Source organism: Pongo abelii, chromosome 10, assembly GCF_028885655.2.
Source record: "Pongo abelii isolate AG06213 chromosome 10, NHGRI_mPonAbe1-v2.0_pri, whole genome shotgun sequence".
Taxonomy (NCBI): Eukaryota; Metazoa; Chordata; class Mammalia; order Primates; family Hominidae; genus Pongo; species Pongo abelii.
Genome location: NC_071995.2, coordinates 60813450 through 60840410, shown reverse-complemented (window position 1 = coordinate 60840410; position 26961 = coordinate 60813450). Strand labels below are relative to the sequence as shown.

General features: G+C 44.3%; 1 protein-coding gene and 1 pseudogene across 2 annotated transcripts in view; one reads left to right on the top strand and one right to left on the bottom strand.

Annotated features, from left to right (window-relative positions):
- The window catches only part of PPM1H (protein phosphatase, Mg2+/Mn2+ dependent 1H), a 291476-nt gene that overhangs the window by 166132 nt on the left and 98383 nt on the right, over positions 1 to 26961 (top strand). The window lies entirely within an intron of this gene.
- On the bottom strand, positions 14080 to 15124 carry LOC100455446 (glyceraldehyde-3-phosphate dehydrogenase-like; annotated as a pseudogene).

The window sequence follows — 26961 nt, the reverse complement described above, 5'->3', positions numbered from 1 at the left end:
GACCTTGAACAAAATACCTAACCTCTCTGTGCCTTCCTTATCAGGGAAATGGGGAAATGGGGATAATAAGAGGCCTTATCTGTGATAAGTTAGTAGAAGGATTAAATGATTTAAAGTGTGTAAAATGTTAAGCACAGTTCCTGGCATATAATAAATGCTCAATAAGTGTTTTAACCATAATAATTATCCATAATAATTATCATTAGTAATATTACTATTGATATTACTAATGATAACCATAATAATTATCATTAGTAATATTACTATTGATATTACTAATGATAACCATAATAATTATCATTAGTAATATTGTCCCCCAGGTGGAAAAAAAATAAAAACTAGGGACCCCAATTTATTAAGCCAAAAAGGAAAAAAAAAAATAAGCTGAAAGTTGAGTCATGCAAGAAACTGCCTTTCCTTTTGTTCCTAAGCAAATAGCTGCAGATAAAAGGTGAAATATCTCCACTGGTAGCTACTCTGGGTTCACCTTATCTTATGGAAAGTACTAATTTACTGAGCCTCAGATGAACAGATAATCGACTATTTCCCTACCTGTTGCTTTTCTCTTGCAACATGTGGGTTACCATACCCTCCCTCTGTCCCCTTCAGCCCACTTTTCCCCTTTAAATGTTGAAGCCCTCAAATTCATCTTTGGAGAAAGGCACCGACCACAGACTGTTTCTGTGATTCCATGTTTTTTTCTCCCAGGCATTCCTTAACTTAAGTTGGCAAAATGAACTTTTAAATCAATTGAGACATGTCTTAGATACTTTTTGGTTTACACCCATCAACAGTCCCTCAGGGTTTCCCGTGGCGCTGTTAAAAACAGCTGTTCAGTATGGTACTTTCAATGCCATGCTTTTCACAAATTGCCTTTGCCCATAGAAGACATTGAATGAATGTCAGAAGACCAACAAACCAATCTTCATATCGTTTTCTGGAATGGATACTTAGTTCTTTAGCTTATGAGCAGGCTCTCAGACAGGCTAATTTTGTTCAGGCCACGAGGCTGGTTTTGTCGCTGATTGGGCAACTGTACCCTTTCTCCCTCTGCGTGAGGACCAGTTGCTCACACACAGGCCACCTCTACATGTCACAGCCATCAGGATTCTGCCACTTAAAAGAGTAAAGTGGTATTCTGTTTAGGGACACCACCTTTTCTGAATGTGGACTCTGCAGACAACTTCCTTACCCCAAGTGGTGCAGGTTTGTGGATCAGAGCCTCTTAGGGCTAGTGGTGCCACAGCAGGAAGAGCTAGACTAGCCCACTGTTCTTCCTGCAGCAGATACATAATTACATGATGCTAAAGTATTCATTACTGTTTTAGTGCATTGCCAGCAAGCAGTCTTCTGGTTGACCCAACATTTCTGCAAGAACTCTCAGGATTAGCACATTGGGAATGTGCTTGGAAGAGAGATATTCCTAATGTATCTGTGTATAATGTGTGTAGTATAGGTATCTGAATATATACAATAAGCTATGCAAAACAAACATGTCTCAGGTTAGGCCTAAAAGAAATCAGGTAACAGGCTTAAAAAGCCAGGCAAACCCCAGCTGTCTTGTCTTTTATCATTTGGTATTTCACAGGATTTGTGCCTCTCCATACTTAGCTTCAGGGATGTGCTGATTTCTTCCACCAGTGTTCTTTGTTCCACCTCCTCTAAAAAGTCTCCACCCATCCTCTCTGCCCTCACATATCTGTGTTTGCTCCCTTCCCCTTGGCTTCTTACCTGCCTGCAAACATACTCAAAGTTCTCTCATTTCGCACAAGCTTCCCCTTATCCCTGTGTCTTCCTCTTTTTTTTTGAGACAGAGTCTCACTCTGTTGCCCAGTCTGGAGTGCAGTGGCACGATCTCGGCTCACTGCAACCTCCTCCTCCTAGGTTCAAGCCATTCTCTTGCCTCAGCCTCCCAAGTAGCTGGGATTACAGGCGCCCGCCACATGCCTGGCTAATTTTTTGTATTTTTAGTAGAGACAGGGTTTCACTATGTTGGCCAGGTTGGTCTCGAAGTCCTGACCTCATGATCCGCCCGCCTCGGCCTCCCAAAGCGCTGGAATTACAGGCGTGTCTTCCCCTTAACTTGGTTGTCTTCACATCCAGGATTGTCCCTCAGAGCATGCATTTCCTGGCTGCATTTCCCCCTCATGATAGCCTTGATTCTGTCCCAATGTGCTCTCCCATCTCCCTGCCCTGCGGTATGGTGGAGCTGACTAGCTGCCCTCCTGCTGCTTTTTCCTTTCTCCTGGGCACAGGGAACAACCTTCCTCGGCCTTCGGTGTATTGAAGGTATAGCTACATGACTCAGTTTCAACCACGGGGGTGTGGGCAGAGTGATATGTGACCCACGAAAACCTCACACATACTGTTGTCTTGAACTGTTGTTATGTTCCCTCAAAAAGTTATGTTCAAGTCCTAACCCCCAGCACCTGTGAAAGGGATGCTACTTGGAAATGGGACCTTGGTAGATATAATTAAGATGAGGCCAAACTGGAGTAGGGCAGACCCTAAATCCAGTGACTGGACTTAAGAAGGGCATGTGTAGACAGACACAGGGAAGATGACCCAGTTAAAATGGAGGAAATGGAGGTAGAGACTGGAGTTAAGAAGACACAAGTCAAGGAACACCAAGGATTTCCTGGAATCTCCAGAAGCTGGGAAGAGGTTAGGAAGGATTCTGCAGAGCCTTCAGAAGGAGCATGGCCCTACAATTTTGATTTCAGGCTTCCGGACTCCAGAACTGTGAGAGAAGTCATTTTCTATTGTGTTAAGCTGCTAAATTTGTTGTGACTCATATTACACGAATCCTAGGAGACTGCCACACATACCATCCTCACTCTTCTCCAGACTAGAAGTTGACAAACCAGGATGGCTTTGGAAGTGCATGCTGAAGCTGGCAGAATACCCCTGCGACTATGCCCAAGCCAATCAGACCTTGTATTTCATGTGTGAAATGAACACACACTGTATAAAGCCATTGAGATATTTAGGATTATCTGCTATAACAGCTAATATTACCTTATCAAAAACACCCACTTACAGGGAGGTTAAAGGCAGCTGCCATAAGTACACACCAACTCCTCTTGAAACAATCTCTCTGCTCAGCTTCTAGGATTTCCCCTCCCTCTCCCTCCCCTTCACTGGTGGAACCTCTTCACACCTGCCACTGAAATGCAGGCTGCCCCAGGGTTTGTCTTCAGCCAGCTTCTGCACATCCCAACCTGAGCCATCTTACGCACCTTCAGCATCCACTCACATCCTGATGTTGCCCAAGTATAGAAGCCCAAGCCGCACTTCCCTCCCACACTCCAGGCCCCATGACCACCTTCCTTCAGTCTTCTCTCCCCTCTTGTCAGCCTCCCGCCTCTCTGCAGAGCGTCAGGAGCTTACCATGAGGCACGTGGCAGGGTTCGACTTGAACTTCCCTCACACTTGATCATTCTGCTTCCCCCACAACCCTAACCAACTGAGCAAGCCTATTTAGTGCTTGGCTGGTGGTGTAACTGCTTTTCAGGTATTTATTGGGCAGGGTGGCCATGAACTTGCTGCCTTTTGGTATTTCTGAAAGAGTCTGTTGAGAGAAACAGTATATAGGAAGGATTTCTATTCCTCGCACCCTTCTAGAAATTCTCAAATCTATCCCTGGATGAAGCCTGAAGCTCACGCTTGTGGCCCTGCACAATGGTTTCCTGAACGGCTTGCTTATGCCATGCGCCTCCATTGGAGAAGGTTGCAAGAAACAGCTGTGTGAAATGTGCTGTGGAATTCACTGAAGGACCCTGCTGAAGAGCTTGCTCATTCTATCACACAGCCTCCTCTTTTTTCAGGACCACAGAGGACTTTTCTCTCTTATGCAATTTAGGAAAAGCCCGGGGACTGAGAGCAGGGTAATTTTTTTTTGTTTCCGTGGCTTTTTTAAATTCATTTTGGGCCCTGAGTTGTGTAAACTGATCCTGGTTTGTATCTGTGTTGCCTGTTAGGAAGCATTTGTGACCCACTTCTAATAAGCGCAGGGCCTTACAGTACATGTTTTTTGTATTAACTTAATTCCTACCTTCCTGTGATCTTTCTAGTTTTATTTTCCACATATATTTTTATTTTATTTTGTGTGTGTTTATGTAATCACCCTTTCAATCAAGGGTAAAGTATGGATAAATAAGATGTCCTGCAAATCTCATACTTAAGATGCCCAGAACTAGCATAGTTTTCTTTTCCCCGATACAGCCCTCTCTCCTGTGTTCTTAGGCCACTAAGTGCCTAAACTTAAACCGAAGACCTAGGATAATTTACCCTGACCTGCATTCCCCCTCCCCACCCCTTCTGTCATCAATCCCTGTTAATCACCAGCTGCATCTTTTGTAGACTCCATATAGGAGCCTCACCTGGGCCCCTTACAGGGCTGGCCACTGCATTGGCACCCATCTGGCAGTCCCCAAGATTACTACAATGTGGGGTGGCCACACCACTTCCTTGTTGAAAGCCCTTCAGTGATGTATCTTCAGACTGAAGTCCAGATTCTAGCCTCTTTCTACCTTCACCTGTCACTTCTTATCCTCACACCCTGAGCTCTGGCAATGCCAGACCAGGTACTCACATCTCCCTTGTCTTGATAACATGCTTCCCTCCTCCTCTGTCAAGAACAGCCCTGGGATGTCTTCTAGAAGATTCAGCTTCAGCATCACTTCTTCCTTGAGGTCTTCCCTGACTCCTCCATCCCATCCCAGGCAGACATCTGTTCACTGATGCCTCTCTGTGTGCCAGGGGCCCAAGGGTCTCCCTTCTATTTCTTTTGCTTCACTTTTCACACTGCACTGTAACTGGGTGTCTCTCTCTCTTCCCTAATAGGCCAGAGCTCGTTTGCGGCAGGAATCAAATGTTATCTTTGTATTCTCTCAAAACTCTTCTAGAAGCAGGCTCAACTCTGCTTAGGTGTTGAAAAATTGATTATGTATAGTATAGTATTGCTGTTCGAAAAGACCATGACAGCGTTGATACCATTGCAGGCTTTTCCATATTCTTTAAAGACAAGTAGGTGCAGTCAGTCCAGGGAGGACATCATTAACGGTGGGTACACAGGGACCTGGCATATGAATGACAGAGATGGCTTCTTCTGGGGAAACACACTCTCCTTATGCCCAGCACATAGAGGCACCTAGCAAACATGGCCTCCACCCCACTGTGCCCAGCTCCCAGTCCATCCTCACACATCAGTTCTGATTCCAGATGACATCTGGTGGATATCAGTTCTCTTTTTCACCATTGCACTGCTGTTGGTCATGTACTGTCACACACCTCACTGAACTTCAGCAACAGACCCTGGTTCCCTCTCTCTCAGCTCTGTCCTGTACCAGTCCAGTTTCCACACACAACAGGGATAACCTTTGTAAAAGATAAACCCTCCTCTCAAAGCCCTTCAGAGATGACTACTGAGCTCATCTGAACTTTTCTGATGACCTGCAAGGTCCTTCTGACTGGCCCCAGCCCATCCCTCAAGCCTCCCCTGAGCCTGTCCTCTTCTTAACTAAGCGGCACTCATGGCTTTGTCCAGCTCCTCACACAGGCCGAGCATCCGCCACCATGCGGCCTTCACATATGCAGTTGCTTCTACCTGAACTTCTCACCCTCCATCCTTCTCCAGGGCCCCCCGTGCCAGTCCTTTCAGCCTCAGCCTCACTGTCCCCTCCTGGACCTCCCTGACTGAGGCATCTCCCACCTTCACAGATGGATCACGGCTCCTCCCTATATTGTGAGCTCTGTGCAGCAGAAACTGCCCTCTCTCCTTCCCCATCTGATCCCAGTGCCTAGCACAGTGCCTGGCACAAGGTAGGAGGTGCTCAAGGAGTAAATGCTGAAAGAAAAAAAAGCAAAATGGGAGAGGAAGAAAGGTCTTGGAAGTTCTCATTTGATTGGTAAAAGTGTGGTGTTACTGGGGTTCCTGTTACACTCAAGGTCACATGGATTTAATTTGAGACCTTTTTGTAGTTAAAAATGTCAAGCTCCTTTGGAGGCTGAGCCTTCCATATGCACAGAATGTTTTTATTCAGAATAGCTGTTACTCAACATTTGAGACAGATTTGCTTCAGAATGGTGGTTTGGCTCTGTCTAGCGTTTGCAGCCATGATCTCCACTTGCTAATTTAGGACATACCTAGATTTCCAGCACACATTTCCCCTTCCTGGCAATATAGGACATAAGCCAGGGGACGTTGGTGTCCCTAGACGGTGCCTCCACATCCTGACTCCAGAGTCTGTGGTCTCTCTGGGTGCACTCTCTCTTCTGGGTCACTCCCATTTGTTCTCATTTCACTATTTTTGTCCCTGGCAATTGTCTGGATGGAAATTCACCAGAGTTCAACATTTTCAGTATTATTGGATCTTACAAAGGAGAGGAGAGAGAGGATGGTCCCCCCGGCATGGAGCAGAAACCAGTGCAGACAAAGAAAAGGCAGCAGCTGGATCGAGGCAGGAATCCAGGACTGAGAAGCACCCTGACCTTCGCTGGAGGGGGCAAAATGCATCAGGAGTGTTCCTCTATCTTAGGACGTTGGCTCTCTCAAAGCTCACCCCACATGTTCAAAAGCAACCAGGAGTGGAGGTGAGAATTAATAGTCCACCATGAGTGGTAGCAAGCACAGCAAATGGAATAATGAACCCCTCAGGTTTAGGTCTGGCCAAACCACTAGTCTCTCAAGATTTTGGTTGCTTCACCCCTAAAATGAAGCGATTGAAGATTTCTAAGCTCAGCAATTTCTGTGAAGAAATGTCATTTACCACATCTCTGCATTATGCACCTCTAGTAAATGTTTAATGGTCTGCAATAAGTTTTAGAGTCACATTAGTGATTTCAACTTTCTGTATTTGACAAGTGTTCTAATTACCCATCAAGGAAGAGCTGAGGAAGAAATGAGCCGAGGACTGGCAAGAGGTTGTAGCAATTTGTGTTGTACTTTGACCTGCTTTGTCAAGTTGTGAACAATTAGTCTCACAGCTGAAAAACAACTGCTGCATGCAAAGCACATGATCTGAAATCAGGACCACTGCTCCTGATGCCCGCTCCCACTTGTGCACATTTACCCTGTCTGGGTTTGGTGCTCAGCCCTGACTGATGATCTTCATAGCATGGTGTGCAGTAGATGGCCATGGTTTATAGAGGGGAGGGAGCCGAGGCTTGGAGGGGCCTAACAGCCAGTCCAGGGTTACAGGGGACAAGTGGAAAGGCCAGCACTCAACCCTGGTCCGCCTGATTCCACCCAAACAGCCCAATGTGGGCAGGCAAGAGATGACCTTGGGTGGATTCATAGACCTGAAAAGACCATTTGCTTGACCTGGGAGGTAGCACATATTGGGAGCCAGGTAAATCTGCTTCTCAGTCTCTGCTTGGGGACTTCAGGACCATCACTTAGAAACTCTTCTTGCCTCCTTGGGTTGTTGAAGAGAAATTAGACACAGTACCTGCTTTTTGGCAGGTGCTTTGAAAAAAAAAAGTTTCTTTCCCTTCAATAAGAGGAAGGATTGAATCATGCAAAGTTCTTCAGGTCCAAAGGCATTTCAGCCTCCTCCAGGTTTCCCTGCCAGCCTCTCCCTTCTCGGTCATCAATGAAGTGTTCTTTATTTCTTAACCGGTATTGCCCCTATTTTTAGCTTATTTCATCACATGTTCCTCTGTCATGCTAGATCCCTATTAATTTCAGTAGGGATGACACCACATTCAAGAACCTGAAGAAGAGACCCAAAGCCAACAAACAAGACACAAGGTTTTATTATGGGGAACTTACACACAGAAATGGCCCAGTCATGGCAGGCTGGACAGAACTGCAACTGCTTGTAAAAAGGATGCAGTTTGTATAACATCTTCACTTAGCATCCTCCCCCTAGCACCCTCCACATGGCAACCCTCATTTCTTGAGTTACTGCTGTCAGATGTGTCTGCTATAAGGATCATTTTCGGGGTATGCATAAGTTACTGCTTTCAGGCGCATCTACCACGCCTCTTCTGAGCCTCCAACAGAGTCTACAATGGAATGAAAAGCCAAGCCTTGGAGGAAGGCGAGCTTCTGAAGTTTCCTGTCCTACTCTGTGGCTTTGTGAGCATGGGGCTGCTCCTTGGCTATCTGGAGTTCCCAGAAGAAGATCAGGAAGGCCTTTGCTGAGGCCTGTGATGCTCGTGGCCAGGCACTGCTACAGACTCCATGACAGTGAGCCCCCCCTGGACAAGCACACATCAGGTGTGGTCACCACAGGGTCTGATCACAGAGCTTTGTGCACACTCACCTGACCACCTGTGCAAGACAGAAACCTCTCTAAAGAACTCCTAAGATGGGCCATACATAGGGGTTAACCCAAAGACAAACTTGGGGCTTGGCAGATTCTCTAATACAGTGACTCCCAAGTTGTTGGCACACAGCAGGGCAGTGCTACCAAGAGAGGAGCTGCAGACAGGGCGCTGACTGGGCCTGTGCTGGGAGACCCTCTGCCTGGCTGTGGGTCTCTGGTCTCAGGCCACTGATGGCAGGTCCTGAGAGTGGGAAGAGCCGCTGCTGGGAGCCACGTCCATTTCCCTCACACCAGTCTGCAGAGGTCAGTCTTCATGTCTAAACCTTCCGGCTCCTTGCCGTGTCATTCCTCATGGGTAAAATTAAGGCAGGTGATGCCCATGAGTGCTGTGGCCTAGAATGACTCTCACCGCAGCCTATTTATTACACTAAGCCAGCCAGCTCCGCTGTGTGGACTCCCTAAACTCTCGCAAAATGCTTCTATCAGTGGCTACCTTTTATAGAGATTCTCAGTACCCTTCTCCATCCCTTTTTTTATGGGGAAATGAGGGCCTATAAGGCTGGGGCGATGAGAAGCACTAAACAGGCCTATCTCCGCCTGGTGTTTTGTGGTAGAGATCTCTACCTCAGGACAAAACATAGACCAATTTTAGCAGGAAAATTCAAGGATTTGTTACACAGTTTTTGCTGTAGATATATGTCATGTTTCTTGTAGAAAATATAAACAGGCAAAAAAGAAAAATTGCATGTAATCTCCTCCCCTCCCCAACCACTGTTAACCAATTAGGGGTGTATCTTTCCAGCCTTTTTTTATACATAATCCCATTTTCCCCCCAGGGAAATTACATTCTGCATACAGGTTTGAAGCAGCTTTTCCCCTTCCTCCTCAAACACAGAGTAATGGAAAATAATCTAAACATTTCTTAATGCTTCCAAATAATGGATATGAACTTCTGATCCCTTGTTCCTCTGTAACTGTGGAGTCCTTAGGACCTTACTTTATAGTATTAATATTTATTGTTGGCTGTAGTCTTCTTTGAGATTACGGCTTTTTATTTAGTTTTTTTCTAAAGCCTCCTGTGTTGTGGTTTTGTTGTCTCTTGCTGCTGTCAATAAGCCTGCATGAAATGGAATTCCTTCTCCTTTCTGGATTAGTCCTTGTCTTTTTTGACTTGAAAATCATGTACGCCCTGGTGTTTGTACGGTATGTAAACTGAAAGTAAACATCTAAGTTAGGGACAGAAGGTCACAAGTACTCAAGGTTTTTCCTAGAGCAGAGTATGACTGGTGTGTGGTTAGGATGTAATCTTCAACCTGGGACTCAGTGCTTACCCTTCAGAGCTAGTCTAGGTCATTTGGCCATTTTCTCACCTTCTATAGGAAAAGTTATTTTTCTTTAGTCATTCTGGGAATTGGCCTAACTGTTAGGATGACATTTAAGTCACTCCAGGTTAAATTGTAGGACAGAGTTAGATATTGGAATTCCTGTATATATTTAGTGGGGTCTGATGAGAAAGAGCCTAAACACTGGCTGATTTGGGAAAGGTCTGATAGAGAAAAAGGCACATGTACCCTGACTATGCCTTCAGCTCCGGCCACCTCTCTAAGAGGAAATTGTTGAGCAGGTGGGGGAAAGCTAGTTGCAGAATGAAACTGTAAACCAGACTGGGTGTGAGGAGGGGAGGTAATAGAAGGGTTATAGGGTGGGGGAGCAAAGGCTGAAGAAGGGTTGGAGCCTGATTCAGCCTGGCGGGGAGCGACCTGAGGAGGAGCTGTCTGAGGAGGAGGTGAGAGAGAGGTCAGATGGGTTGGTAGAAAATGAAGATTCACAAGATTCAGTGACGCTTGGGGTTGGGACTGAAGGGACAGGTGGGAGGGAAAGAAGAAAGATGTGGGACAAGTCTCATTGGGAGCAGAGACTAGGGAGGGACCAATGTGTAAAAGAATGCCTGGACGTCAGGCACCTCAGACCATTTGCCCATTTTTCGACAAAAATTATCTAGATCTTGTAAAATGGAGAAATCAAAAGTGCCGTTTTCTGGCTATTTAGAACTATTGTCGAGTTTGTATTGGGGCCAAGCAGTATTGCAGAAGAAAATAAGACACTTATATTTTAGGTCAGGCGAGAGTTGAAGAGGTTTTAAGTTCTTGAGAACATAGACTAAGGGAGAAGAAGGAAGAATGGAGGGTAGAAGGTTGCCCATAGTGAAGGAGGCAAGTTTAAAGAGAAGGGTAGAGACATGGGGAGAAGGGGTGGGGGTGCTTGCCCCCCAGGAAAGTGGAGAAGGGGTGAGAGGTGCTTGCCCCCCAGGAAAGTGGAAAAGGAGTGGGAGGTGCTTGCCCCCCAGGAAAGTGGAGAAGGGGTAGAGACACAGAGAGAAGGGGCCGGGGGTGCTTGCCCCCCAGAAAAGCGGTGCTTGCTGCTAAGGGTGAAAGACCAAGGCAGGCGTCCCCGCGTGGTCAGACACCTCTGAAACATGGGTGAATAATCAGGCAGGCGTCCCTGCAATGATTAATCACCAAGGGAAGGCTGTCTTCCTGAGTCCGTGACCAGTGCCAGAGTTTTGGGTCCACGGATAAAATGTGTCTCCTTTGTCTCTACCAGATAATGAAAGGAATTGAACTTAAGAGAAGGGAGAGATTGAAGGGTGGTGCCAAGATTGAAAGGAGAAAGAGGTTGAGGGATAGTGAGAGAGGTTGGAGAAGAGAGTAAAAAGAGACTGCTTACCCGATTTAAAATCAGTGAGATGTTCCTTGGGCTGGTTGGTCTGAGGACCTGACGTCATAAGTGGATCTCTTCTTGGAGCGAGGGTGAGGACAGGGGACTGGTCTCCCGAAGGAGTCCCGCTTACCCAAGTCTTCAGCACCAAATGTCTCACGCGTTCATGTGAAGAGACCACCAAACAGGCTTTGTGTGAGCAACATGGCTGTTTATTTCACCTGGGTGCAGGTGGGCTGAGTCCGAAAAGAGAGTCAGCAAAGGGTGGTGGATTATTGTTAGTTCTTATAGGTTTTGGGATAGGCAGTGGAGTTAGGAGCAATGTTTTGTGGGCAGGGGGTGGATCTCACAAAGTACATTCTCAAGGGTGGAGAGAATTACAAAGAACCTTCTTAAGGGCGGGGAAGATTACAAAGTACATTGATCAGTTAGGGTGGGGCAGAAACAAATCACAATAGTGGAATGTCATCATTTAAGGCTATTTTCACTTCTTTTGTGGATCTTCAGTTGCTTCAGGCCATCTGGATGTATACGTGCAGGTCACAGGGGATATGATGGCTTAGCTTGGGCTCAGAGGCCTGACACTAACCACCACAGCATTTCATGGAGAAAAGAAATTCTCTTAGCTGTCAGACAGTTCCTGTCTAGGTGACACCTGTCTTGGGTTAGATGCTTCCTTTTTTTCCTCCACAGTTTGAAGGTTTAAATAAAATGTATTCAGTGTGGAGAGTGAGATGATTGCAATTATGGAGGCAGAAGGATAAGAAATTTGAAGTTTAGGCAAAGCACATGTCCCACCACCAAGATAAAACAAACCGTGATTCAGTCAAGAATCTGAGTTTTGGCTTAATTTCTCATGCATGTGCATTGTAGGTCATCTTTAAATTTATTTGACTTGTGAAAACAATTTTAACTACAAATAAACACACAAGCAGTATAAATATGGAAACCCCACACAGGCAGGGACCTCCCTTTGGTGAGAACGCTATAGGCATAGATGAATCATGCTGAGATAGTTTACATCTGTGAGGTTCATGTGAACTTTGAGGCCACCAGACCTCAAGGCAAAAATAAATACCCTTCAAAGACTTTGTAGCTTCCAAGAATTATTCATGTGGAAACCAAATGAAGATGTTGATTTCCAAGAAAGAGATCTCACAACTACAGTGGATGACTGAGTGATTCCAGCCAAACACAAGAAAGTATTAACTTTTTAAATCTATTATTGAAGGAATGTAATTGTAATTATGGTACATTACTTTAGGGTTCTGGGGTAGTTTTAAGCACTTAGCTTTAAGCACTCCAGTTTAGCCTTTTGAACAGCAAATTCATGTGTCAAATTACAATGAATGTCTCTATTAATGCGCCTTCTAATTCCTTCTAAACCTTACTCCTAAACTGCACCAGGCTGGAGCCATAAAGGGTTGCATGTGGGAAGCCTCCATCTGCTTTTCTCCTTTGAGAGGTGGTTGTGAATGGGACCAGTCAATGGGAATAAGATAATAATTGTGTTCTAAGAGCCTCTTGTTCTGTGGAGTGTGTGACTTACTGACTGATGCTAAACATTTGAAACTGTAAATTTGAATAAGTCCATAGAAATTGGGACACAGAAACATGGGTCTTAAATGATAGAGCTGCTTCCGAGTGTTTTCTGGAGTGGTGTTATGGTAGGAAGTGCGTCTCAATAATGCTATCGTAAAGACAACCTTACAACTTGAAACTTGCCCCCAGAAAAACACTTGAAAATAGTAGATCTATGATGGTAGATTTCTGGTGAATTTACTAGAGTGTGTTTTCTTCCAGCGAATTTATCTCTTCATTGATTTTATTCATTCCTGTGATCTAAGGGTGAACTGGTCTATTTTCATTTTACAGTTTGAGAAAGAAGTTAAACCCTAAGTAACTATAATAGTTTCTCTAGAACTTAAGATATTTTTTATGCACCTGAAGATTTTTTCAGCCTTACTAGGCCATGGTATAAATATTTCTCCTATTTCTTGTGTTGAAATGGGAGGTATCTCAGGAAGCTGAGTTTCCACTTTTGGCATAACTAATCCCAGCAAAAACAGGGAACAGTTTATCTATCAAAAATCACACTCCTGATTTTATCCATGATGTTCTTCCTCCTTTCCTGTTCCCTACTGTCTACACTCAGATAATTCAGATTCATAACCCAGCCCTACGAGAGCATGAGGGAGTATGGGGATAAAAGCCACCCCACTGAGGCTTCTCACGAGGACCAAACAGTGCCTCTCAGTGCCTCTTTGGCCATGGGTTTCTGTCTGCAGAGTCTCATCATTGGGGGTGCCATTTTCTGGTCATCCACCCTTTCCCCAACCTCATTTTCCAATTGGACCAGTCATAGCACTGAGGGTCCCTTGTGAACTCTGGAAGGAGAGTTTTCCCCTTTGAGCCATTGGAGATGCTGTCTTTGGCTTTGGTTAAATCTTTGCTGACATCACAGGTGCCTCTCAAGTCAGCTTTCCTAGGTCCAACTGGTTCCTGGTTAGATATCCCGCTTTCTCTCTCCCTCTCATCTCTGCAGCTTGCTGTAGAGGCTGCTCCCAAAGTTCTTTAGGCTTACATGTGCCGTCATCTTCAGCCATTCAATTGGCTCCTCCAAGATTCAGCACCCTCCTTCTTTTCCCCTCCCCTACTTTTTCCTTGTATTTCTCAGTAAGTACTCTTCACCTTTTCAGTACCACATTCCCAAATGTCACCAGCTCACCTGAGTCTTAGTATTCTCTGGCCTGGACCACCTCTTTGTGGATGATGACTCTCCTCCCTCAGGAATTTATTTTGTACATTTATAAATATACAAAATACGTTCATGTACATGTTTCCTTCATGAAACATTTGTTTAAAAAAACTGTGATTACATATGCAGTATATGTTACTTATGTACAAATTTTTTTTTTTTTTTTGGCTGAGTGCAGGGGACTTTATTAATGGCATACGACAAGGTGGGGCTCTCTAGGCCCCTCCCTTTTCAGGGGGTCTACATGGAAACTTGAGAAAGGGAGTTTCTCAGTGTTGTCGGGGACTGAGTGTGGCAGGGACTTCCCAGCAGTGAGGGCCTCTCTCTTCCTCTCTTGCTCTCGCTGGGGTTGGTAGTCCAGGGGTCTTACTCCTTGGAAGTCATGTGGGCCATGAGGCCCACCACCCTGTTGCTGTAGCCAAATTCATTGTCATACCAGGAAATGAGCTTGACAAAGTGGTCGTTGAGGCCAATGCCAGCCCCAGCATCGAAGGCTGAAGAGTGGATGTGGCTGTTAAAGTCAGAGGAGACAACCTGGTGCTCAGTGTAGCCCAGGATGCCCTTGAGGGGGGGTCTTGGACACCTGCTTCACCACCTTCTTGATGTCATCATATTTGGCAGGTTTTTCCAGACAGCAATTCAAGCCCACGACTGACACATTGGCAGTGGGGACACGGAAGGCCATGCCAGTGAACTTCCCATTTAGTTCAGGGATGACCTTGCCCACAACCTTAGCAGCACCAGTAGAGGCAGGGATGATGTTCTGGAGAGCGTCGTGGCTGTCACACCACAGTTTCCCAGAGGGGCCATCCACAGTCTTCTGGGTGGCAGTGATGGTGTGGACTGTGGTCATGAGTCCTTCCACGATACCAAAGTTGTCATGGATGACCTTGGCCAGAGGCACTAAGCAGTTGGTGATACAGGAGGCATTGCTGATGATCTTGAGGCTGTTGTCATTACTTCTCATGGTTCATGCCCATCACGAACATGGGGGCGTCAGCAGAAGGGGCAGAGATGATGACGCTTTTGGCTCCCCGCTGCAAGTGAGCCCCAGCCTTCTCCATTGTGGTGAAGACACCGATGGATTCCACGATATACTCAGCAACAGCATTGCCCCATTTGATTTTGGAGGGATCTCGCTCCTGGAAGATGGTGATAGGATTTTTGTTGATGAAAGCTTCCCATTCTCAGACTTGGCAGTGCCATGGAATTTGCCACAGGTAGAATCGTACTGGAACACACAGACCATGTAGTTGAGGTCAATGAAGGGGTCATTGATGGCAACAATATCCACTTCACCAGAGTTAAAAACAGCCGTGGTGACTAGGCACCCAATACAACCAAATCCATTGACTTTGATCTTTACCTTCACCATAGTGTCTCAGGGATGCAGCTGGCAATGAGAGAGAAGAGGCAGCTGTCTGTCAAATGGGAAGAGCAGAGAGCTACTTATGTACAATTTAAATATACAAATAAACAAGATTAAGAAAAAGAAAGACATGATATTCTTACCATCCAAAGAAGATGACTGGCTTGAGCCTCTCATCCAGGTCTCTCCTTGGCCTGTTCTTGTGTGATTTCTGTGTTCACATGTGGCACCTCTCAGAACTGAATTGACCTGCATGGTAGAGAGCTGAAGGCCACCCACCTTGTAAAGATAACATCCTTAAAACCCACCCTCACTCTCCCGACAGCCATGCCACAGAGCTGAATCACAACAAGTGTCCCATGGATGGAAACTCTTCCATTTTGTTATATTTCAACTGTTTTAAATTTGCTTATTTTTACTTGTACTAACCCTTCCTCTTCACTGTCAACCAAAAGATCATAAAAGACTGTTGATTTCTAAAGTCCAAGTAAAGACCATGGCTTAGCATTTCTTTTAGCTGGACGAGGAAGGGGTTTGGGAGAGAAGCATTGGGAATGAGGTGACTTACTCTCTTAAGGAACCCAGGTAGACCACCAGTGACTGCTGCTTTCTTTCACTAGCCCTCACAAGGCTTTCTTTCATGATCTACTCAGCATCTGTTTTTGGACAGTGTCTGTCTCTGTCACCCAGGCTGGAGTGCAGTGGTGGCTTGATCTTGGCTCACTGCAACCTCTACCTCCCAGGCTCAAACCATTCTCCCACCTCAGCCTCCTGAGTAACTGGGACTACAGGCATGTGCCACCAAGCCTGGCTAATATTTTGTATTTTTGCTAGAGACAGGGTCTCATCATGTCCAGGTTAGTCATGAACTCCTGCACTCAAGTGATCCTCCCGTCTCAGCCTCCTAAAGTGCTGGGATTACACTGTCCTCAGCCTACTCTAGAATCTTATCAAGACTGGATACCAACTCTCTTCTTCTCACAGTGCAGAATCCATAGTCTCCTATGTTAAAAATTACACCTGATTTGCCTAGCTCTAATCTTTGGCCACAGCCACATCTCTTCTTCAACGCCCTTCCTTCCAGATCCCTAACAGTACTGTGACAGCCTCATTTTTGAGGACTTTTGGGGCCCTAAAATATAATCCTTTGAAGTCAGAGGATTTGATCCCTTTTATTGCAGCAAGATTCTCCTCTGTAATATTTTTATCTGTTTTGGAGCCTTAGTTTTTCTTGTGGTTTTTCTCCACCTTCTCAGTGTGAGAGGGAAAATAATACTTCTAATCCTGGTGATGAGGGAAGGTCATTCCAGAGAAGCAGCAAATATAAAAATCAGGTAAGAATCAGAACAAGAAAGCCCAAGCTTCAAGTCAGAACTAGTGGAAATGAGGTTAGTGGGAGCCCGCCCTGATCCCCCTTATCTGGAAATCTATTTAAGAGAATAGCCAGAATGGAGAAAGCCAGAGAGAAGGGGAGAGAACCTGGCATTCTCCCAGGCAAGCCCCCACCAGTCTCAGCCTCTTTACCACTGCCTTTGCATCTCAAAAAAAGAAAGTGGAAGCAGAGAGAGATGGTCTGTCGTGGCCTTTTTCCGAGAGGGAACAGAACATTTCCGATTTTACATCCAACAAGGCTTCAAGAGTAGGGGGTGAGGATCCAAGAGTGAAGCCCACTGTATCCCTAAGCTATAGCTCAGTCAAGTGCTTCCGTCCCTGAATCGGACCCACACATGGTAGAAAGGCAGAAAGATGTTAGATGTTCGTTCTGTAGTTAGATTTGGGCATTGTTACAAAGGAACCTGGCTTTGGAGAACGACAATCCACATGAGTATATTAAAGACTCAGAAAAGTCCTGTGACAAAGAAAAGTGTTTCCTGAACTCTTTCGAGCATGAGGAATCTTCATTTGGTGGTCCCCTGTTTTCATTCAGAAGCAGGTTCCATGGGAAATGTTGTAGAGGCCAACCTAAATTAACTGATTTATTCTGTGAAGAGGAGTTTGCCAGGTAGCTGAGGTTAGAAGGTAGATGAGAGAACGGACCTATTTTTCTGTGTTTTCACTTAATATGTTAGTTCAGTTCTCGGCTTTGTTTTTCTCCCCTTTTTCTATATGCATTCCCTAGGACACTTGTTTCAATTTTATAATTTAACTACCATATAGACATGAGTATTCACAAATCTTTTTTAGCCCTAACCTCATTCCTGAGAACCACTCCCACATTTCCAACTGTGTCTTCACTAGCCCCTCCACCTGACATCAGACATATGCCCCAAATTCAAATGCCCAAAATGCAGTGTCTTCTCCAGACTAACTCTTCTGCTTGTCTCTCCTATGTTAATAGCATCATCGTCCTTCATTGTCCAAGCTGGGAACCTCAGCAGATTTGCAGGCATTTTCTTCTCCTTTAATTCCCACATAATTTTTTCAAATTATGTATTTTATCTCTAAGAATTTTCTGTTTCCACAGACGTAGTTCAGACTCATTTTTTACTTGGACAGTTGTAAGAGCCTTGGATAAATTATGGGTTGGGTAGAATTTTTGCAGGAAAAGGGGATTTGGCATGGGAATCCTTTATATATATCTCTGTCACAATAAAATTAAAAATTATGGATATGCTTGGAAAAATGTTAAGGAGCCTCTCACTTTAATATTAATGAACAGACTGAGGTTTCAAAGCTATTGAGCAGGAGAAGCAAGAATGCCCCCAATCCCCCTGTCAGTCTTCCTTCTTTTCTGTGGAATGTTGGGGGTATCTGAACACATGAATGGAAATGACAATGAGAAATCTTCAAAATGTTAAATTTTTATTTAACGATAAAATGTGGGATAACCACTTTATTCTTGAAGCCTAAGCGAGGTCACAAAATTTTTTTTCTTTCATACAATTCCTTAAGATCCCACTTGTAGACACTTATCATTACACAAAAATAATGAAGTTCCAAGTAAATTACTATTCTACTGACTCTTATATGTGAGTTTAATTTATTCATTTAGCATCACTAATAATCTATAAAGTCCTTCATACATATATCATTTAGTCTGAAGAAAGTGGTATTTATCAAGTGGGGAAAATTGATTCTCAGAGTGGCTAACTCACTTTCCCAGTATACTTAATTCATAGCTTGAAATTGACTTTGGACTGCAAACTTTGATCACTTTTCATTTCACCACAGCCAGCTCCCAAACCCAACTTAGTGGGTTATATTCAATGAATGAGAGATGGGCTTCCCAGGCCTTTGCTTGTAAGGAACTGACACAGGGTAACTGTTACCAGGCAGAGCCAGAGAGGCCTTACAGGTAGGGCTGGTGTGCAGTATCCAGCCCATATAACCTAACCATGAACCACAGATGAGCCTCCCTGCCCTGCCAGATGAAGTAATGTAACTTATTTTGAACAGGAGCATGTAGCAAAAAAGAGGTCCTGTTTACTTCCACAGTGCACACTGCAAGGCATTCTCAGTACATTATACAATCTAGATCTCATTGTTTATGGGTCTGGTTTTGCCTTCATGCAGCAGACGTAGTTCCTGATTTATAGCACCATAAAGAAATTACAGTGAAGGATGCCTCAAGATTCTTGGCAGGCAAATATAGACAAAGCTCCTTTACATCTTTTTTAAGAATTCCAGGGATGGAGATCCATGAGCTTTGGTCAGATGTATAATGTGAAGATCAAGAAATTATTTTCCCTTTTCCAACCATAGTATTTTACTGATTTGATGTGATTTCCTCCTGTTTGTTTCCCTCTGAGCATGAAGAACTGGTCACCCACCGTTCTCTGAATAAACCCATTTTAAATGCATGAAGGCGAGTGTGATGAGATTGTTCCTCATTCTTTCCCTCAGGCTAAAATAGCACTTTTGCTTTAGCCTCTTCAAAGCTTCTATTTTCCACCCCTTGAATTGTGTTTACTCCTCTTCTTGGGACCCTTCTCGGTTGTTCCGTCACATTGCTGTTTTTTAAGTAAAGAGGTCCAAATCAGACACAAATCAAACAAGGGTGTGACCAATGCAGGGTATTAGTGAAGAAATTGCTTCCTGAGCTCTGCAAGTCCTACCTGTCTTGGCACACAAATAGTGAGCCATTGTAGTCAACAGTCATCTTTCAAAAGAAGAGAAAAGTTTGTCCTACTCATAAATAGACTGCAGTAGAGAGAAAAATAAATGCCTTTGGTGGCTTCACCCAGTCTGGCTACTTGCCATGAGGAAGAAAATGTGCTTGATTTGGCACTTAACAAATGGTTGTACACATTTGTGCTGGGGAACCGTACGGTATCGTGAATTTTAGATATTGACCCTGCACTAGAGAGAAGCAGAATACGTATCCTCTGATGCAAATGAAAAATAAAGCATTGTGTGATGTACACATTGAAAGCTAAACATGCAGGCAAAACTTTTTCAGCAAGGTGCCTTTAAAAGGGTGCTGAATAACAAATCACTGAGATTTTCAGATCTGAATCTAGTTTGAACTCTAGAGTCCTTTAAGAGAAAGTTCTAAAACCCACCAACTGGGAATATAAAATTGTACAGTCACTTTGGAAAGCTAACTGGTGGTTCTTCAGAAAGTTAAGGTTACCATATGGCTCAATAATTTCACTCCTGGGTATATGCCCAAGAGAACTGAAAACATATATTTACACAAAAACTTGTACACAGATGTTCATAGCAGCATTATTCACTGTTTTAAAAAAATGGAAACACAAATGTCTGCCAACTAATGAATGGATAAACAAATGTGTTCATGTGATGGAATATTATTTAGCCACAAGAAGGAATGAAGGAATCCATGCTGTAACATGGATGAACCTTGAAAACATATGTTTAGCAAATGAAACCAGTCATAAAGACCATGTATTGTATGATGCCATTCATATTAAATGTCCAGAATAGATTAATCCATAGAGACAAAGTAGATTAGTATTTGCAAGGGCTTAGAAGGAAGGAGAGATGGGGAGTGGCTTTAGAGTACAGGGTATAGGGAGTCCTTTTTCAGATTTTGAAAATGTCCTGGAATTGGATAATGGTGATGGTTGCACAACCCTGAGAATGTACCAAAAAAAACTGAATTGTATCACTTTAAGAGGGTATATTTTATGGTATGCAGAGTGTAATTCAAAAACAGAAAACAAACACATAGACCTCTTTTTTTGAGAAATGATATGCACCTTGAAAACCTTTCATTAATGACTGAGGCATTTACCTGATCTGGAAAATTTTGTGCTGGTGCACTGGGTTTCATGAGTGTTGCTGGTATAGCAAGATGGTAGACTAGGATGTTTCTGTAGAAAGTGGCTGAATATGACACTGAGAAATTATTCTGGGTGGTATGAATACAGACTGGGCTGGTTGTGAAGAAAGCAAGGAACATGGGACTCAGCTGTGGCTCTATGACTGGTCACTTATTTTTGCTGCTACTTAAAGATCTGAAATATTTTTCCCTTGACCGTCATTTGTGAATATTTTTACCTAGGAGCTTAATTGCATAGTTGGGGTCTTGTTAAATGAATCATCGTATTTGCTGACTTATTTAGTAGTTTCCATTCTGAAAATTGAATGAGAAGAAATACACCCAAACTGATTCCAGGCTGTTAAGTTTACTTTTTTCCTTTCAGCTATTTTTTGATACCATTAATTAGCATCTACAGAGTAGCCATCCTCTGATGATGGTAAGGTAACCCTGGCTTGTCTCTCAGCTGCCCTGCTTTCTTTCCCAACAATGCATTTCTAATACTTTTGAAAGAGAAGAACGCTTCTGCTGCATCCAAACAGAATCCACAAAGTCTGATGCTTTTGAACAAAATGGATGTTTCCTCCCTGTGCCTTGAAATTGATATACACTGTCAAAAAGGGTTTTCCGAATGGTTTCTCTTTGTCACCTTGTACCAGATTTTCTCCTCCATTCTGGAAATGCGCAGTTTAATGTTGCGTTTCGAATCAGTTTCAGCTGAAAGAGTGTGTAATGGAATCAGGGCATCCCATGAATACTCTTAACAGTGTCAGAGATGCCTTTTTGTTTGTAGCTCTGCGTTCCACGGGGACTGATGACAACAGTGAAATTACATTGGGGGCCTTGCTCAATAGTAGGTTCCTTGTCTGTGATGTTTTAAGAGAAGTAGTAAGGGTGGCTTCTCCCATTCTGGTGCTTCTGTGTTTTGTTTATATTTCTTAGAATCTAAATTGTGGTGGTTATCACCTCCTGAGAAGAAAAGTAGTAACTGGAGTCCTTGTCAGTATTTTTCTACCCCAGTGTGTATCAGACTCTTTTCAGAAGCATTTCACTCTAACCCTGAAAGTTGCCTATGAAATCACCTGATTCTGACCCTTTTTGTTATCAGCAAGGATGCCAGGGCCCAGAGTTAAAGACAATTAACAGTAGCCCACTGTGGAGCTGGCACCTATAATTTCAGATTCCCAGGCCGGTGCCGGTGCTGTTTCTGCCACAACACACAGGCTCCTACCACCAATTACTCACATATATGTGAATTTCCTCTAAAGCCGTGAACCTTCTGAGCTGGAGGAGGGCTTGACAATTAGCCTTTGCCCCACAGTCTTTATCATTTCATGCTTTGGCTGTCACAGTATAGCCTTTCAGGTTAACTGTCAGAACCTAACAACCCAGAAAGGGTAGATGATGGCAGGCCCTTCCTCACACGTGTGTGTGTGTGTGTGTGTGTGTGTGTATTCTACATTGAAACACATTTAACTACATGAGTGAGTGGATTCCATGCTACAGGGCTGGCTGATTGCTTAGGAATTAAAGATGGGAATGAATTTCTGCACTCCCAGGACTTTTTTAAACTAGAGCCTCAAAGCACTTTGCTTTGCCATTCAGCAAGTTCCCTTGCTGCGGAGAGAAGAAACCAAGGTATAACAAAGTGAAATGACTTGGTTTGGAATTGGACTTCAGATGTGAGCTTGATCGCTGCCCTTTGTCTTACTTGGAGGACTTTTTTTTTTTTTTTTTTTTTTTGAGACGGAGTCTCCCTCTGTCGCCCAGGCTGGAGTGCAGTGGCGGGATCTCTGCTCCCTGCAAGCTCCGCCTCCCGGGTTTACGCCATTCTCCTGCCTCGGCCTCCCAAAGTGCTGGGATTACAGGTGTGAGCCACTGCGCCCGGCCATTTGGAGGACTTTTAATACCTTTTACTCCATAGAAGTTGGACTCCTGGACACCATTACCTGCTTCTCAAGTCCAGCAGCTAGGGGATTTTGGATTTCTTTTCCAGTTCTACTCTACAGAGAGATGCTACCTTTATTTTTTAGCTTGGCTATATATTTGTGTGTGTGTGCATGTATAATTTTTTTCTCTTTCTTTTTCCCACCTCATGTTATAGGTCATTGTTGTGTATCTAGAGCAGAGGGAGTACTTGGTGGGTTCTGCCACATGGGCAAAGCTTTCTACTGAGGCTGAAAAGCTCTATGCCTATTGTCTCCATGCCATGTTTATGTAGCACCTATTTATTATTTGACTGTGAATTTTGGGATTTTGTCTGGTTTTAAGATAACAGGTTTTTACCTTGAGAGGGCAGAAGGGCTGAAGTGTGCTCTGGAATGTACCCTGGCAGAACATGGGCTTTTAGGCTTTCTGAGGGTTACACAAAGAAGGTGCTGACAGAGTGTTCCTACATTTGCTCTACTTGATTCTCCAAACTTTGTCTTCCCCTTTAAACTTAATTTACCTTGGGCATGGTGGTTCATGCCTGCCATCCCAACACTTTCGGAGGCTTAGGTGTGAGGATCACTTAAACCTGGTACCCATCTCTAAAAAATTTTAAAAAATTGCCAGGCACAGTGGCTCACGCCTATAATCCCAGCACTTTGGGAGGCCAAGGCGGGTGGATCACCTGAGGTTGGGAGTTTGAGTCCAGCCTCACCAACATGGAGAAATCCCATCTCTACTAAAAATACAAAATTAGCTGGGTGTGGTGACACGTGCCTGTAATCCCAGCTACTTGGGAGGCTGAGGCAGGAGAATCACTTGAACCTGGGAGGCGGAGGTTGCAGTGAGCCGAGATCACACCATTGCACTCGAGCCTGGGAGACAAGAGCAAAACTCCGTCTCCAAAAAAAAAAAAAACTTTAAAAAAAAATTAACCAGGCATGGTGGCACATGCCTGTGGTCCCATCTACCCAGGAGGCTGAGGTGGGAGGATCACCTGAGCCCAGGAGGCCAGAGCTGCAGTGAGCCACGATCGTGCCACTGCACTCCAGCCTGGGCAACAGAACGAGATCCTGCCTCAAAAAAAGAAAAAAGGAAAGAAAGAATTTGTTACTCGTTTGCATGAATCTGAAGCTTTCTCTATAGCTGTAGTCAGTGACACAGTAGCTCTGCAGTGTACTGAGGCAAAGTCATTTCATATTAGGAAATTTAGAAGTGAGGGGGTGTGAATGAGCTTCTACTATTCAAACCCAGTAGCACCGTGTGTGCTGGGGCTCCGTGAAGGGAGAACATTTCTGAGACCATCTAGAAGGAAAGTTCCTTATTCTGCAGGATGAAACCACACCACACAACAGTATAAGTTGAGTTTTGCTTGCCCCGGAACAAGGGAGATATCTCCCAGGCAATAGAAAGCATAATTGGCTGTTTGCGCCTCACAACAAGGACATCCCCTACTCCATTTACTCCTAGTAGTGATGTATGAAGGGGAGGTGGCTTTCCCATCCTGCTGCTACCTCCAGACTCCTGGGTGGCTGTCTGGGCCTGGAACTCTGGCAGTCCGTGGTGGTAGGTAGCCCATAGGCAATGAATATGGTAATTGAGTTGTCAGTGGTGTTTTGGTTTGGTTTGGTTTGGTTTTGCTTTATCAGTGTTACTGATTGAACACATTGAAAATTTCCCTATGGTCACTGAATAAATCACACCTGGATGTATACTGTCAGAGCCTGTGGGCATAGTTTCAAGTCAGTTCTTGGGTGCCTAGTGAAATATAAGTATCAGACTGGTACAGAATGCCCAGGCTACAGGGGAAAATCACACCTGTTTAAACTTTTTTTTTTTTTTTTTTGAGACAGGATCTTGCTCTGTTGCCCAGGCTGGAGTGCAGTGGCATGATCATAGCTCATCATAGCCTCGACTTTCTGGGCTCAAGTGATCCTCCCATCTAAGCTTTCTGAGTAGCTGGGACTATGGGCATGTACCACAACGCCTGGCTAATTTTTTCTATTTTTTGTAGAGATGAGGGTCTCAGTATGTTGCCTAGGCTGGTCTCAACTCCTGGGTTCAAGTGTTCTTCCTGCCTTGGCTTCCCCAAGTGCTGGGATTATAGGTGTGAGCTGTCATGCCTGGTCTAAACTTCTTTATATGGCTAAGATTAACAAGATCTAACCTTCAATCGAAGAGCTGATAAATTCTTTAGTCATGCATTTAATCCCTCACTTGGAACCTCTTCTTATACTTTTATTTTGAACGTGATTGGCAGTTCTAAACCTATTTTTCTGGGTCCTTTCCTTAAAGCACAAGTGATGTAGAAAAGTACAGACATTTTTAGGCTTAACCAGTTCTTATTTTCATAAGAAGATTCAGTCACTGGCTTCTCAGTTAGTGGCTCCTGAAACAGATGCAGGATAGTTGTGCTGCTGTGCCTGAGCTCCAAATAACGGCCTCTGAGATGTGGTTGGGCCACCTAGTAGAACTTCATGGAGAGGTGCTTGAGGCACATGGGGTTCATGAAGGGTGGTAACATTACAAAGATGAATCAGCATTCAGGAAGACTCTAGGTCTTCTGTGACTACATAGCCAAATCTGGGCAAATCAGTTCCTCTTCAAACTTACAAAAGGAGCACACGTTTCCTGTAACAGTCAAAAAATACAAAAATATATAAAGAAAAGTTAACCAGGTGCGGTGGCTCATGCCTGTAATCCCAGCACTTTGGGAGACTGAGGTGGGAGGATTGCTTGAGCCCAGGCATTCGCGACGAGCCTAGGCAACATAGTGAGGCCTCATCTCTATAAAGAAAATAATAATAATTTAAAAAATTAAAAATAATAAAATTTTTTAAAAAGAAAAATTAACTTTCTCTCCCACTTCCGTAACTTCCTTGCCACTCATTCAAACATAATTATATGTTATCAAGCTGCCAGGTGTCGAGGTGGTCAGTTAGGACAATCAAGCAAACTGAAAGTAACAATCAAGCCTTTCTTCTCTTACTGCAGTAGTCCTGGCAAGAGGCAAAGAGGAAAGTGCTCTTCCATTTTTCCCCATGGGACGGCACCAGGTGAAGGTCTGGCAGATGACATGCAGCGCTGGCAGGAGGGAGTCTCACTGCCCAGAGCTCTGAACTAAAGGCTTTGCCATTTTGTGGACCGAGGGTTGGAGGGCCAGGGAGAGAAGGGGAAGGACTACAAGAAGACTGCGTCAGAGCAGAGAGGTGTCTCTGTGGAGACTCCTAGGCTAGTGGGGTATGAGTCCTGGGCTGCAGCTGTCCCGGCGGCTGCAGTGCAGGGACTGTGCACCACATCCGGTGTGGAGAGGGCAGCTTCTCCCGTGAGGCCTGCTGGGCAGAGCCTTTGTAATGGCCTGTGGTCAGGCCTGAAACGTCGCACACAGAATTCGGGCATGGAATCAGACTCCTCACATAGATGGAATAGCTATATATAGTTTTTGTTTTTACAAAAATGGGATTGTACCACCCATTACTCTGCAGTTTACTTTTCTTACTTACTATATCATGGATAACTCCAGGTCACAAAATAGAATTTCACTCCTTTTTTTTTTTCTGAGACAGAGTCTCACTCTGTTGCCCAGGCTGGAGTGCAGTGGCGCAACCTTGGCTCACTGCAACCTGCGCCTCCCGGGTTCAAGCAATTCTCCTGCCTCAGCCTCCCAAGTAACTGTGACTACAGGCACCTGCCACCACACCCAGCTAATTTTTGTGTTTTTTAGTAGAGATGGGGTTTCACCATGTTGGCCAGGCTGGTCTCAAACTCCTGATCTCAAGCGATCCATCCCCCTTGGCCTCCCAAAGTGCTGGAATTACAGACATGAGCCACTGCGCCCGGCCTGAGTTTTTTAAACTATTAATGTCCTTGCTTTACCTCCTTTTCTCCCATTCTTGCAGTTGACTCGTAAGAACACCCTAAACCTTACTGTTCATTGTATCACAAATAACTCCCCATCGATTTTACTGGAATTAATGTCATACAAATTTCAGCTGTAGTCTTTAAAGGAAAGGCTAACCTTAATGTTGGATAATATGCTGAAAACCCATCCCCTCTGTATGGGAATGGATATTGGGTGGGAGGTGATTGCCAATGGATTAAATCACCTCAACCCCTGCAATTTTCTCATTTAACCTCTGGAATGTTACTCAAATTCTGGTCATGGTGGTATCCACAAGTCCAGGCCTGAGGCCCCAGAAGGAAGGTCAGAGTGTGTACATAGCTCTCCTGTATCCTCCCAGCCACGGCGTTTGGTTTTTGTTTTTTCTTAATTTTCCTTAGGAAAAGCATCTCATAAAATAATAAAATAGAAGCTAGGAAGTACAGGGGTCCTGTAATGACAGAATGTAGCTTTAAAGGCATTTCTCTACTTTATTGATTGTTTAGTATGAGGTTTGTCAGCTTTCACGTGCACTTCGTTCCCTTTGAAACCCCTTTCCTCTCATTGCCCTACTCCAGATTGGAGACCAGCACTCTGACAAATTGATCCCAAGATCAGAGTGATGAAAGAGAGAAAGATCAAAAGGAAGCCAAGGATCACATAGGAAGAGGCATCGTGATGTAGGCACTGGGAAGGTTGGCAGTCGAACATGCTGTCATCTTTAATCCATGGATGCCTCTTAAAGGAAGAGCTTGGTAGTTCAAACGGAAGTGAAAAAATGTTCTGTACATAGATGGATTTGGATATAAT